Source organism: Petaurus breviceps, unplaced genomic scaffold (genome assembly GCF_028583685.1).
Source record: "Petaurus breviceps papuanus isolate PSGF00001 unplaced genomic scaffold, PetGlider_PUasm1.0 175, whole genome shotgun sequence".
NCBI classification, from domain to species: domain Eukaryota; kingdom Metazoa; phylum Chordata; class Mammalia; order Diprotodontia; family Petauridae; genus Petaurus; species Petaurus breviceps.
Window position 1 is genome coordinate 68523708 of NW_027185764.1, and position 14302 is coordinate 68538009.

Here is a 14302-nt window from a genome sequence, read left to right on the forward strand (position 1 = left end):
CAACAATTAAGCAAAATTTATAACTGGAGTGTAATTTTACTTTCCTTTTATCTTTAATTATTTGGATAGTTGACATTACCACCATATTTATTTCTAATCAGCTAGGCTGCAGATAGTTTCTCCATGATTTTGGTGAAGTATAGATATGACCATATCACCTTCCTGCTCCAGGAGCTTAAGTGGCTCCCTTATACTTCCAAGATCAAATATAAACTCTTGGGCATTTAACTCTTGATAACCTGGCTACATGTTGTCATCCCCATTAGAATGCAAGCTCCTTTAGGGCCTTTCTTTATATAGTATTTGGCACATAGTAGGCACTTAATAAATGCTTATTGATTCACTGCATCTCTGTCTCCATCATTGTGTATGTCTCTCTCAAAACTCATATTTATAGTTATTACATCAGAATGGACTTTTTAAAATTTTATTGCTTTATCCCTTTATGTTCTACCACCTCCATGCCCTGCCCCCCTTATAATCCTTCCTCAATATCTGCCCCTCTTTTTTCTTTTGTTCTTAGGTAGAAATAGAAACAAACTCTAGACTACCTGCTGCTGCCTGCCCCAAGTTCCCCCTGCCTGAATGAAGCAAACTCAGGGTTATGAGAAAAAGAAAACTCCAGTCATGGATCCTAAGCTGTAAGCAAAAAAGAAATAAACAACGAATGGTGAGAAGCACACCTATGGCTATAGCAGAATTGGAAGGTCTTTGAGCTATTATCAGATTCTTTCCCCTTCAATGTCAGTAGGGCTATTTGGAAATATTTTGTATTTTTTTTTTTTTTTTGCTTTTTGGAGGGGGGAAGGCATGACAGTTGGGCTTAAGTGACTTGCCCAAGGCCACACGGCTAGTAAGTGTTAAGTGTCTGAGGCTGGATTTGAACTCACGTCCTCCTAACTCCAGGGCCCGTGCTCTATTCACTGTGCCACCTACCTGCCCCATATTTTGTATTTTTTACCGCATGAATCCCCTCTGTTAGCAAATACTTTGTAATCAACTGTAGTTATGCATGTGAACAATCTCAGTTTAGGAGCCAAAACTTCTTGGACAGCTACCACCCTAGTTCTCATCTCTGACCTGGATTATGGCAGTAGCCTCAAGTATCTGCCTTTTCTATTGTGTACCCAGCTGACAAATTGATATCCCTAAAGCAAAGATAAGCTTCAATGACTCCATATATCCTCTAGAATAAGATAAAAATTTTTCTCACATTTAATGCCCTGCATAATCTGCTTCCAACCTATCTTTCCATAGTGATTTCATGTATTTTCTGTATTCTATGACCTACTTAGCTGATCTACATACATCCCATCTGTTCATTTACATGTCTTTGCAAAGGTTGTCCCCTATGCCTGGAATGTCCTTTCTCCTTACCTCTGTCTCTTGGAAGCCCTAGCTCTACTCTAGGCTCAGCTCAAGTGCTACCTTTCCTTAACATGAACTTAGATACACTTTCCAGAGATGGGCCTGGTGTCCATGGGGTCCCAAAGAATCAGGCACAATGAAACGACTGAACAGTAACAACAATTAGTTATTACCACTTCACCTACCTACCCCTACCAAAAGTCCCTTTGATATATGTATATATCTAGACATACATGTATCTAAATTACTATTCAACAGTATACATATCTATATCTATAAAATATATGTGTATAACATTTGAGTATGTGAACCCACAATAGAATGTAAATCACTTGAAAGAAATGATTATTTTCATTTTTGCCTTTGTGTGCCTAGGCCAGTGCCTAGAATTTAGTAGCTGTTTTAACAAATGCTTTTTGAATTGAATGGAATTATATGAGATTATCTTATTCCAAAAACAAATTTCAATATAGAGCAATCATTTTACCTTTTAAAAAAATCTTAGAATTTAAATGTGTTTTTAAAAATGATGTAAAGTGTTATTTGAATTTGTAACTCTAAGCCCTTTAAATTAGGAAGCAGTTTTTAAAAAGGGAAGTTGGTGGTCCTCTCAGTTGCTAAAAGCTCATTAGATGCTATCTAATTAGTAAAAGTATAGCAAATACATGTATAATAAATAAATGGAACTACTGAAAGAGGCAATCAGTTTTCACACAGACCAGCAGTACCATAGTCATTTATAGCCTGTATAACTTTTTCTGTCTCCCTTACTCTGAGATTAAAGACAGATGGTGCAGTGAGTAATGTGCTGGCCCTGGAGTCAGGAGGACCTGAGTTTGGTTCCGGCCTCAGATACTTAACACACACACACACACACACACACACACACACACACAAACTAGCTGTGTAACCTTGGGCAAGTTACTTAACCCCAATTGCCCTCCAAAAGGCAAAAAATAGATAAAAAAAAAAGAGAAGGGACAGAAACGCTAGAAAGATCAAACGAATTTACTGCTCATTTAACTGTTAAGCTAAATAGACCGAATATAATATTTTCAACTATGGCAGAAAGTCAAGGGCTAGAGGAAAGTCACTGTCAAGGCACCCTAAACCTGAAAAGTTACCCCTGTGAATCATGAACACATGAGACTTCTATTGAACCCAAGTTAATAGAGTCACATGAGTTAATTCTATTCAAGCAGGAGGGGAGGGGGAAAAGAGTGGGGATTAAAAATTAACTGATAAATACAAGGGTGGTTCAATATTAGGAAAATCAAATATCACAGATTGTAGTAATCAAAAATAATGATTATATCAACCAGTGCATTTTGACAAAATCCATTTCTGTTAACCCTAGAAATAATTGGAATAAATAGATCTTTTCTTAATATGATAAGCAGTTGCTATTTGAAACCAAGAGCTCCCAGGAATGGAGATAAACCAGAGACTCTTCCATATTAAGAGCAAGAATCTCCATTATCAAAAGTAATATGTGACATAGTGCTAGAGATGCTATGTGTAGCTAGCTACAAGACAAGGAAACATTGACATTGACATTGAGAGAATAAACATAGACAGAAAAGAAAGGAAATTGTCACTTTTTGCTGATGATATGATGATTTCCTTTAAAGAGTAAACTGAAGAGCCAATTGTTATGGCAATGGGAATTTAAGATCTTCCCTGCCCCTAGGCCTTTAGATAGGCTTAAGTGTACCTGGAGCCTGTGGCAGGAGGATTGGTTTTCAGGAGGGCTCACACCTTGGTGCTTTGTAATTGGGCAGTGGGTCAAGAGGGTTGTGACATTCTCTGAGCCAGGAGAAGGCCATATAAACCTTGATGTGAAGCTTTGTTTTAGGGCTTACTTTGAGAAGAGTGTGATTTGACCAGATGAGACTCTGGGCAGCCATCAAGCCCCCCAGCTTTGAAAACCATGTTGGTGCTTCCCTCTCTGGTAACTGTGACTAGGTATGGATATAATGGTCAGACATTTGGAAGCCTGTCTGCTGAAATGTTTCTTTGTCTTCTTGTAACTTCTGCTTGTAACCTGTCTGTATACTCTGAAGTGCAGGGTGCTGACTTTTTCCCCTGAGCTAGATAAATGATGTTTGATTTATTAAAGCAAGATTATTAACCCATTTTGAGTTGCTTTCTTTTAGAGAAGCAGATCTAAGAACCTGTGTTTGCAGCCATTCTGGGTATGCTAGGGTGTTTGCTGCTACACCAGTTGAAACATCTTGAGCAATTACAGGATATAAAATAAATCAACATGAGTAATCTTATTTACTTGCAACAAAACCTTACAGTAAAAGAAAGACAAATTCCATTTAAAATAACTACAGAATTTATAAAATACTTGGGAGTCTGCCTACAAAGACACACACAGAAACTAGCTGGGATACAACTACATGGTAGACAAATCTGATTATATAAAATTTTACAAGATTTTGTGCAAACAAAAACCAATTCAGTTAGAATTAGAAGGGAAGTAGTTAACTGGGGGGAGAATCTTTACAACAAGGTTCCCTGATAAAAAGTCCTATTTCAATATATATGAGAAACTAGTTCAAATTTATAACACCTGTTTCTCCAATTGGCTATTCATATCAAGGACCATATTAAAAAAATGCTTTTTAGAACTCTTTAATTAGAGAAATGCAAATTAAAGTTCCGAAGTTTTACCTCATCAGACTTGCAAAGTTTATAAAACAGGAAAATGACATATTAGAAGGTTTATACATAAGCAGGCCTATTAATGGACTATTGGGGTTATGAATTGGTCCAGCCATTCTGGAAAGTGATTTGTAGCTGTGGCTCCAAAGCTGCTGAACTATGCATACTCTTTGATGCCATTCTACAGCTACTAAGCCTATATACCAGAGAAATCAAAGTGAGAAGAAAAGGAACCATGTACCAACATATTTTTAGCACTTCTTTTCACAGTGGCAAAGAACTGGAAACTTAGGGGGTGCCCATCAGAAGGGCAATGGATGAACAAATTATACTATCTAAATGTAATGGAATTCTGTTGCACCATAAGAAATGATGAAAGAGAAGGCTTCAGAAAAACTGGGGACTTCTAAGAACTGATGCAGAATGAAGTGAGCAAAATCTGGAGAATAATTTATTCAACAACAACAACATTGTAAAGACATCTTTGAGGGTTGGCTAGGTGGTGCAGTGAATAGAGCTCTGGCCCTGGAGTCAGGAGGACCTGAGTTCAAAGCCATCCTCAGACTCTTAACATTTACTAGCTGTGTGACCTTGGGCAAGTCACTTAACCCCAATTACCATGTCTTTTCCACTCCAAAAAGCAAAAAATAAAAAGACATCTTTGAAAGCCTGGCATATGTTGGCTCCAGAGATGAAGCATAGTAGCCTCTTCCTGAAATAGAATTGATAGACTCAAGACTCAGAATGAGAAATTTTGGGGCATGGCCAATGTAGGAATTTATATTATTTGACTATGCATATTTGTTGCAAGGGTTTTGTTTTTCTTTGTTGGAGGATGGGGGTGGGGGTGGTACTAGAGTTAGAAAGTGGGAAGCAAAGAAAATAAATGATTGTTCATTTAAAAAAAAGCAAAAAAGGGGAAATAATTGCTAACAACGGGATATAAGTGGAGAAAGGTGCTAGTTGTATTATTCTGTTATGTATATTAAAATATATATTGCATATGCTATATATTATATATTATTATGTAATGTTACTAACATATAATAATTAGCAGCATGTTCTTCCCCTACTAGTTGAAAGTAACACTTTTAAAAGGGGAGGAAATTTTAAACAGATAAATTTTGAAGAAGTTGAAAAATCCATAGGTACAGGGTAAGATGCAAGAAAAAAAATATTTTGTGACAGATAATGGTTAAGCAACCTACTGGCTAAAGTGTGAAATTGAAGTAAATTTTAAATATATAATTTACATTATTGAATGGAAACTTAGTACTAATTTGTACCTGGTCGTTTCCGAAAAGAATTGGTTAAGGGGAATGTGAGAAACAATTTTTGCCAGTTAGTAGGAGAATGTGTGTCTGGACTTGTGTGGAGTGCTAGCCTATCTGTCCCTGAGACCCTAGGCTCAAATTTGGTCAGTTTTCCCAATGCCTTGCCTGGAACCAGGCTACCTCTCCACTTCTCACTAATTCTGCCTACGCTGTGGTCATACTTCTTTTACCTTAGAGCTATGCCTCTGTCCCCAGCAGCCTGACTCTGTTAGGTAAATTTTTACCCTACCTTACCCAGAGCCAGGCCACCATGTCCCTGACCAGACATTTCTACCAAACCTTGATGCCAACAAATACCCCAATCATCCTTTCCTCCAGTTCTAGCTCCCTTTAATGTATTGTCATCCTCTGTTAAACCGTAAGCTTCAAGAGGTCAGGGAATATCTTGCTTGTTTTTATATTCCCAGTGCCAGAAATGCTTGCCACATAGCAAATTAAGCACTTAATAACTTTTTAAAAAAATTAATTCATTAATCCAACTGTTAAGACATGATGGCAAGCATTAGAAATGTTTTTTTCTTTATCAACACTTAGCGAAGACTGAGAAATATTTCAGTCATGAAAATTATAATAGCAAGGCTAGATAAATATCTATCTCCATCAGCTACAGTATGCTTTTCTTACAAATCTTGGTGTACACCATACCATCTGAGAAGGCCTATAAAAACTCCATGGGAATTTGTACAATCTTTTTTCAGGAAATAAAAGTCGATTGTATTAATTGTTCTCAACATGATCTAAATGGTAATAGAATGCTATCTTAAAATTTAATAAAGAACTAACTGAGTTTAAGAAGGGAAAAGCAGTAACGAAATGATGAAGCTTGCTGCATATGATTTTTTTTTGGTATAGAAATGTAGGACAGTTGTTGAAGGATGAGCCAAGGAGTTCTTCCCTTCTTGTTCCTTTTTTGTCTGATGAAAGAGGATGCTTCAGGAATGTCATTTTTGGTTTTTACAAGGACTAGCTCTATGACCTTAATTAAAATGTTGCCCTCTGGGAATCTACTCCTTCAAGCTAATTGTAAATAACACTGTCAATTATTCTTTTGTATGCTCAGTGTTGAAAAGTGTTTAACTTTTTGACTCTATGGTCCATATATCCTCCTGTTTAAGAAAGCAATACCTCAGGTCAAATAAGTTGTTTTTATTTTAGCTAATGTGCACTTATCACTGGCTCTCTGATAAATGAAGATCACCTATATGTGGATGGGAAGTGAGTAAATTGAGAGTGCTTTGAAATTGCTCTCTCTCAATTATGAAATAGCCATATCAGTTTGAGAATATAAACTGTGACTGAAAGCAGTTTCTTTAGTTTCACGTGATTTAGTTTCAGTGTGCACACTTTGAGTACTAAAGATGATAATGTGATGTCCACAGTTCTGTAGAAAAAATACATAACTTTTTTTTTTTGCTTTTAGGAGGGGGGAAGGTAGGGCAGTTGGGGTTAAGTGACTTGCCCAATATCATACGGCTAGTAAGTGTTAAGTGTTTGGGGCTAGATTTGAACTCAGGTCCTCCCGACTCCAGGGCCAGGGCTCTATTCACTGAGCCATCTAGTTGCCCCAAGACTCATAACTTTCAATAGGAAAGAGAGGGTAAGAAATGGATTAGTTACTGGAATGTCATAGCTGCACACATATAATCCTTGCTACTAAAGGAGGCCGAGACCAACGATCACTTGAGCTCTCAGATCCGAGCTTCAGTAGAGTTAAAGTGAATTGAGTGTCCATACTAATTCCAAAACCAATATGGGGAGCCCTGGGGAGCAAAGGGCCAGGATTCCTAAAGAGGGTTTAGAAAATAAAGAAGGGGTCAGCTTCTATACAAATGACTATTGTACTTAACAATCTGGGAGAGATAGCCAGACCCAGTCTCAAAAACAAAAAAAAATTCACAGATAAGTTTAACCAAATTGTTAAGAGGGCTTTGTATAGTAGCACCAAAGTGATGAAAAATATCTTTTTTAAAAAGTATGTAGGCAGTGGGGGGAGGTAGGAGGGGAGGCATCTGGGTGGTGCAGTGACTAGAGCACCGGCCCTAGAGTCAGGATGACCTGAGTTCAAATCTGGCCTCAGACACTTAACACTTAACTAGCCATGTGACCTTGGGCAAGTCACTTAACCCCATTTGCCCTACAAAAAGCAAAAAAAAAAGTATATAGGGGTGGCTAAGTGGCACAGTGAATGGAGTACCAGTCCTGGAGACAGGAGGACCTGAGTTCAAAAAGCAAAAAAATAAATAGAAAAAAAGAAAAAATATATGATCATTTGCCTCCAATGAAGAGGAAATTAAAACAATAATTAGGAGCTATTTTGCCCAACTGTATGCCCATAAATTTGACAGTCTTAGTGAAATGGATGAATATTTATAAAAATATAGATTGCCCAGTTTAACTGAAGAGTAAGTAAAATAACCCCATCTCAGAAAAGGAAATTGAATAAGCCATCAATGAACTCCCTAGAAAAAAATCTCCAGGACCAGATGGATTTACAAGTGAATTCTATCAGACATTTAAAGAACAATTAATTCTAATACTTTATAAACTATTTGGGAAAATTGGATAAGGATTCCTACCAAATTCTTTTTATGATACAAATATGGTAGTGATAACTAAATCAGGAACAGCCAAAACAGAGAAAGAAAATTATAGAAAAATTCCCTCATGAATATAAATGCAAAAATTTTAAATAAAATTTTAGTAAAAACATTACAGCAACTTATCATGAGAATAATACACTTTGATAAGGTAGGACTTATTGCAGGAATGCAAGGATGGTTCAGTATTAGGAAAACAACCAGTATAATCAATCATATCAACAACAAAACTAGAAGAAACCATATGATTATCTCAATAGCTGCAGAAAGAGCTTTTGACAAAATACAGCACCCATTCCTATTAAAAGCATTAAAAAGCGGGGGCAGAATCAAGATGATGGGGTAGAAACAGGACTTCCGTGGGGCTCCAGCTTCCACCTCCTCCAATTCATGTAAAAAATGACTCTAGACAAACTTTGGAGCTACCGAACCCACAAAATGACAGAAGCTAAGTTCCCACTGAGGACAGCCTGGCAGGCCGGCAGGAAGTGGCCAGTGCAATGCTCTGGGAGCTGAACCCAGCCCCCCGCGAGCCCGAGGTTTTAGCCTTAGGGGGGCCTGACCAGCAGCCGCCTGGAGAGACTACAGATCACCAGCACCTGTGGTGGTTTCCAGAATTATCAACACATAGAGGCTAAAGACAAAGTGAGAGGTCAGTGCAGTGTGGACTTTGGGATCCAGAAGTTTGGGAGTGTGGTCCAGCCTTTATCCCCTGGAGGGAGAAACTGCCTAGGTGCCACAGTCATGCAGCTGCTGCATGGCAGCTTCAGCTTCTGGCTTGCAGAATGTAGGGGGACCAAGCAACCAGTCTGAGGGGTAATCACTCTTGCTTTAACCTGCTTGGATCTGGATTGCAGTCTAGGGTAGAGATCCTGGGGTGTATGACCAGCTTGCCAGAGCCTGTGGAAGCTTCAGAGAGGGCACCCAACTAATACCTTTGGCAGCTGAGGGAACCCCAGCATTTGGGATGAAGCTCTCCTCTCTGGAAGCAGTTATACTGTGGCAAAAAGCTCAAAAGTCAAGTAATTGAGTGGCAACAGGAGCAAGCAAAGGAAGCACAGCAATCCAACTTTACACTCCTATTTTGGGGACAAAAAGGAGCAAAGCATGGAACAGGAGGAAGACAACAAAGTCAGACCTCCTGCACCAAAAGCTTCCAAGAAAAAATACAAGCTGGTTACAGACCATAGAGAACCTTAAGAACGATTTTGAAAATCAAATAAGAGAAGTGGAGGAAAAATTGGGAAGAGAAAGATGCAAGAAAATTATGAAATGAGAGTCAACAACCTGACTGAAGAAGATAACACCTTAAAAATAAACTAACTCAAATGGCAAAAGAGGCCCGAAAAGTCAATGAGGAGAAGAATGCCTTAAAAAGTCAAATTTGCCAGATGGAAAAAGAATCTCAAAAGCTCACTGAAGAAAATCATTCCTTCAGAATTAGATTGGAACAAATGGAAGCTAGTGACTTAATGAGAAATCAAGATACTATTAAACAGATCGAAACAAATGAAAAAGTAGAAGGCAATGTGAAATACCTCATTGGGAAACCACTGACCTGGAAAATAGATCTAAGAGAGATTAAATTTTAAAATTATTGGACTACCTGAAAGCCATAATAAAAAAAAAAACCCTAGAAATCATCCTTCAAGAAATTCTCAAGGAAAATTGCCCTGATGTTTTAGAACCAGAAGGCAAAATAGAGGTTTAAAGAATATACAAATCACCTCCTGAAAAAGATCCCAAAAAGAAAACTCCTAGGAATATTATAGCCAGGTTTTGGGATTCCCAGATTAAGGAGAAAATATTACAAGCAGGCAAGAATAAACAATTTGAATATTGTGGAAACAAAATCAGGATAACACAGGATCTGGCAGCTTCTACACTGAGGGATCAAAGGGCTTGGAATATGATATTCTGGATGTCAAAGGAGCTGGGATTAAAACCAAGAATCACCTACCCAGCAAAACTGAGTATCATGTTTCAGGGGAAAATATGGTCATTCAGTGGAATAGAGGACTTTCAAGCATTCTTGATGAAAAAACCAGAGTTGAATAGAAAATTTGACATTGAGATACAAGAAGCAAGAGAAGCATGAAAAAGTAAACAGGGAAAAAAAATCATAAGGAACTTACCAGAGTTGAACTATTTACATTCCTACGTGGAAAAACAACAATTGTAACTTATGAAACTTTTCTCAGTATGAGAATAGTTTAAGGGAATAGAAATGCATATATATATATATATATGCATATATATATATATATATATCTGTATATGTATACATACACATATATGTCTATATAGGAGGGTATATGGGCATACGAATACATGAGTGTGTATATATGGGTACAGGTATACATAGATAGAGGGCACAGGACCAATTTAATAGGAAGGGACGATACTTAAAAGGTGAAATTAAGAGGTGAAAAAGGAATATAATGAGAGGAGATGGGGAGAGACAGTGGTGTAAACTATCTCATATAGAAGAGGCAAGGGAAAATGTTTACAATGGAGGGGAAGAATAGGAAGGCAAAAGGGAATGGGTCAACCTTATTGAATTTGGCTTTGGGAGGGAATGATATACACACTAAATAGGGTATCTCATCCTATAGGAGAGTAGGGGGGATGATGAAGGGAGGGCAGGCTGGGAGGGAGGGAAGTTGGAAGCACCCACTTCTGAAAAGGGACAGGATCAAAGTACAGAATAGAACAAGTGGGAGATGGGATAGGAGGGAGGGAAATATAGTCAATCTTTTACAATATGTCCACTATGGAAATGTTTTGTATAGTTACACATGTATAACCTATATTGAATTGCATATTCTCCCAATAAGTGTGGGTGACAAGGGAGGAAGGGAATGAATCTGGAACTCAAAGCTTTAAAATCAAATGTTTAAAAATACACACACACACACACACACACACACACACACATATACAGGCACTGGGGCATAGTGATCCACCGTGCCCTACTGGACCATTGGAGAGAGGAAGGGGGAGGATATGGGAGAGAGCAGAGTGGAGTAGGGGATATTAAGTGGGATCACTATTTTGGGGTGGTGGGTAGGGGAAAAACGGGGAGAAAATTTGTAACTCAAAATTTTGTGGAAATGAATGATGTAAACTAGAAGCTAATAAAGTATTTGATAAAGAAAAATAAACACTAGAAAGCATAGGAATAAATGGAGTCTTACCTAAAAGAATAAGTAGCATCTATCTATAACCATTAGCAAGTATCATATATAATGCAGATAAGCTAGAAGCATTTCTAATAAGATTGGAGGGGAAAGAAGGATGTCCACCATCACCCCTCTTATTCAATTTGGTTCTAAAAATGTTAGCTATAGCAATGAGACAAAAAAGAAATTGGAGGAATTAGATTAGGCAAAGAAGAGACTAATTGCAAATAATATGATGATATATTTAGAGTATCCTAGAGAATCATATAAAAAACTCCTTGAGATAATAAATTTAGCAAAGTTGCAGGATATAAAATTAACCCACATAAATCTTCACCATTCCTATATATTTCTAATGAAACCCAACAGCAGGAAATAGAGAAATTCCTTTTAAAGTTACTGTAGACATTATAAAATATTTGGGATATTTTAAATAAAATATTCTTTCCCATTGGGGTGTGTGTGTGTGTGTGTGTGTGTGTGTGTGTGTGTATAAAATGGTCCTGTCTCCTCAACCCAGCTACAAAGCCATAGAATCTCAGAGGGAGAAGGGACCTCAAAGGTCATCTGGTTCAAATAATACCTGAATATGTTGTCTTCCTTGACTTACTATAGCCAAAACACCTACTTCCTATACCTCTATAAGTGACATGGCTGTCTCCTACTTCTGTGCAGGCTGTCTTCCATTCCTGGAATTTCTCTTTTTCTGGGTTTTTTAACTCTTCCTGTGGATTACTAGATTATTTCCACATTAGTATGGTGATGCTTTTGTCTTTGTGTAGAAAAAATGCAGATCACAAAAATTGCAACACATCATCCTTTCATGTTGAAAGCTCTTTCTCTTCCCCCTGCCTTTTGCCCTCCCTAACTCCCTTCAAGACTCAAGTGCCATCTTCTATAAGAGGTCATTTCCTACTTCCTCCATTGTGAATATCCTCTCTCCAATTGCTTTCTATTATTTTGTATGTATCTTGTATTTATTTCTTCATATTCTACACCTAGCAAAGTACCTGCCACATAGTAGACTCATACATACTTATTAATTGAACACATATCCTGTCAGTGGAATATAAGCTTTCTGAGGATGAGAATTCCATTATTTTTGTGTTTGTATCCCCAAAGTCTGGCATGGTGCTATGCTTAATAATGGTTTGTTTTTCTGGGTTTTTTAACTTGGTTTGTTGAACAGGAATCCTCTCTACAATCTTCACTTGAAAACTTTCAGTGATCGGGAACTCACTAGCTCCTGAGTGATACCATTCCCCCTTGGGAAAGCTCTGATGACTAGAAAGATTTTCCTGATGTCAAGCCAAAATCTCTCTCTGCAAATTATCCTGTTCTACATTTTGTCTAATGAGGCCCAAAGGAACAATTTTAATCCCTTTTCTGACTGATAATCCTTCAAATACTGATGATGAAGATCATATCTTTCCCCCCACCCAATCTCCTCTTCTCTAGACTAAATATACTAATTTCCTTCAAATAATCTTTATATGGCACAATTTTTAGTCCTCTTACCATCCTTGGTTTATTCTGGCTATATTTCAGCTCACCAACATCTTTTTTAAAATTACAGACACTCAGAACTGAATATGATACTCCACATGTGGTCTGGTAAGAACAGACTACACCTCCCTCATCTGGACACTATGTTTCAGGAGGATCACTTACCATATTTAGCTGCCATGCTGATGCATGTTAAGCTAGTACACAAAAATTCCCAGGCCTTTTTCACATGAATATTTGTATTGCCCCATCTCCCCAAAGCAAAGCTTGCATATTTGATCTTTTAATTCTAAGTGTAGGATCCTTCTTTTATCTCTGTTATTATTTCATATTAAAGTATAGTTTGTCGAGATCTTTGAGTTCTCATTCTGTCATCCATATCAGTTATCCCTCTTTGCTGTCATCTGCAAATTGGATAAGTATGCCATCTATGCTCACTAATATGAGCTCACTCATGCTCACTCACATCCATGTCACTGATAAAAATATCCAAGTAGATTATTATTATATTTATACAGTGCTATTTATATAACACTATAAAGCATGATAGTGCTTTAGGATTTGCAAAGCACTGTACATATATTATCTCATTTGGTCCTCACAGCAACCCTGTGTTAGGTATCATTATCATCTTCATTACACTAATGTAGAGGGATGCTATTATTGATATTATTATTGGATGGTTTTAGAATCAGAATCTCATTTGGGTATAGTAAAAGTGAGGGAGATTCCTGGGTCATTGCAGTGGACAGATCTATCCAGATTGACACTAATTCATGAACTGCAACTCTCTGGGTCTGGTCATTCCCCCAGTTCTGAACCTATTTAATTATATTTGTCAAATTGCCAAATACCTTCCTAAAATCCAACCATAGCATATTGTATATCTATAGCATTTCCTAATCTACCAGTCCAAAAAAGCAATGAAGTTAATCTGGTACAATCTGTTCTTAAGGAAACCATAGTGGTTTTATTGAATTCTTTTAAAAATCAAGATAGCATCTGTTCATTTCATAAACATTGCTTCATTTTTGAGATTTTTCTTGCAGATCCATAGTGCTATTGTCAACTGCTGACCAAAGTTCACAGGATCTTCCAGGGATATGTATCAGGAGCACCATGTAGGAGGCAGCAAAGGTGGAAAGAGTTAAGGAGAAGTGTACATGTGTGGATGTGTTTATAGATGTATGTAAAAGAGTAATGCATATTATGTATGTAATGTTTAAATGTTACTTACACAATGTCTGGATCAAGTCCTTTCTTTCCTGAACTGTAATGGTCTTACACAACATTTTTATCCTTTCAAACCCACAGTGAACATTGATCTGGAAATTGAAGTCAGGAAATTGACATTGAAGTAATTTTGGTATGCAACATGTAGAAACAAATGAACATAGTAGTTCTTACGTTCAATAAACCTAAGAACCCCTCTTACTGGGGAAAGGACTCACTATTCAACAAAAACTGCTGGAAATTCTGGAAATAAATCTGGAAGAAATTATTTTTTAGACCAAAACCTCACACTATATGCCACAATAAACTCCAGTTGAATACAGGACATAGATATAAATAGGTTAAATTGTTTGAGACAGACAGACAGAGAGAGAGAGAGAGAGAGAGAGAGAGAGAGAGAGAGAGAGAGAGA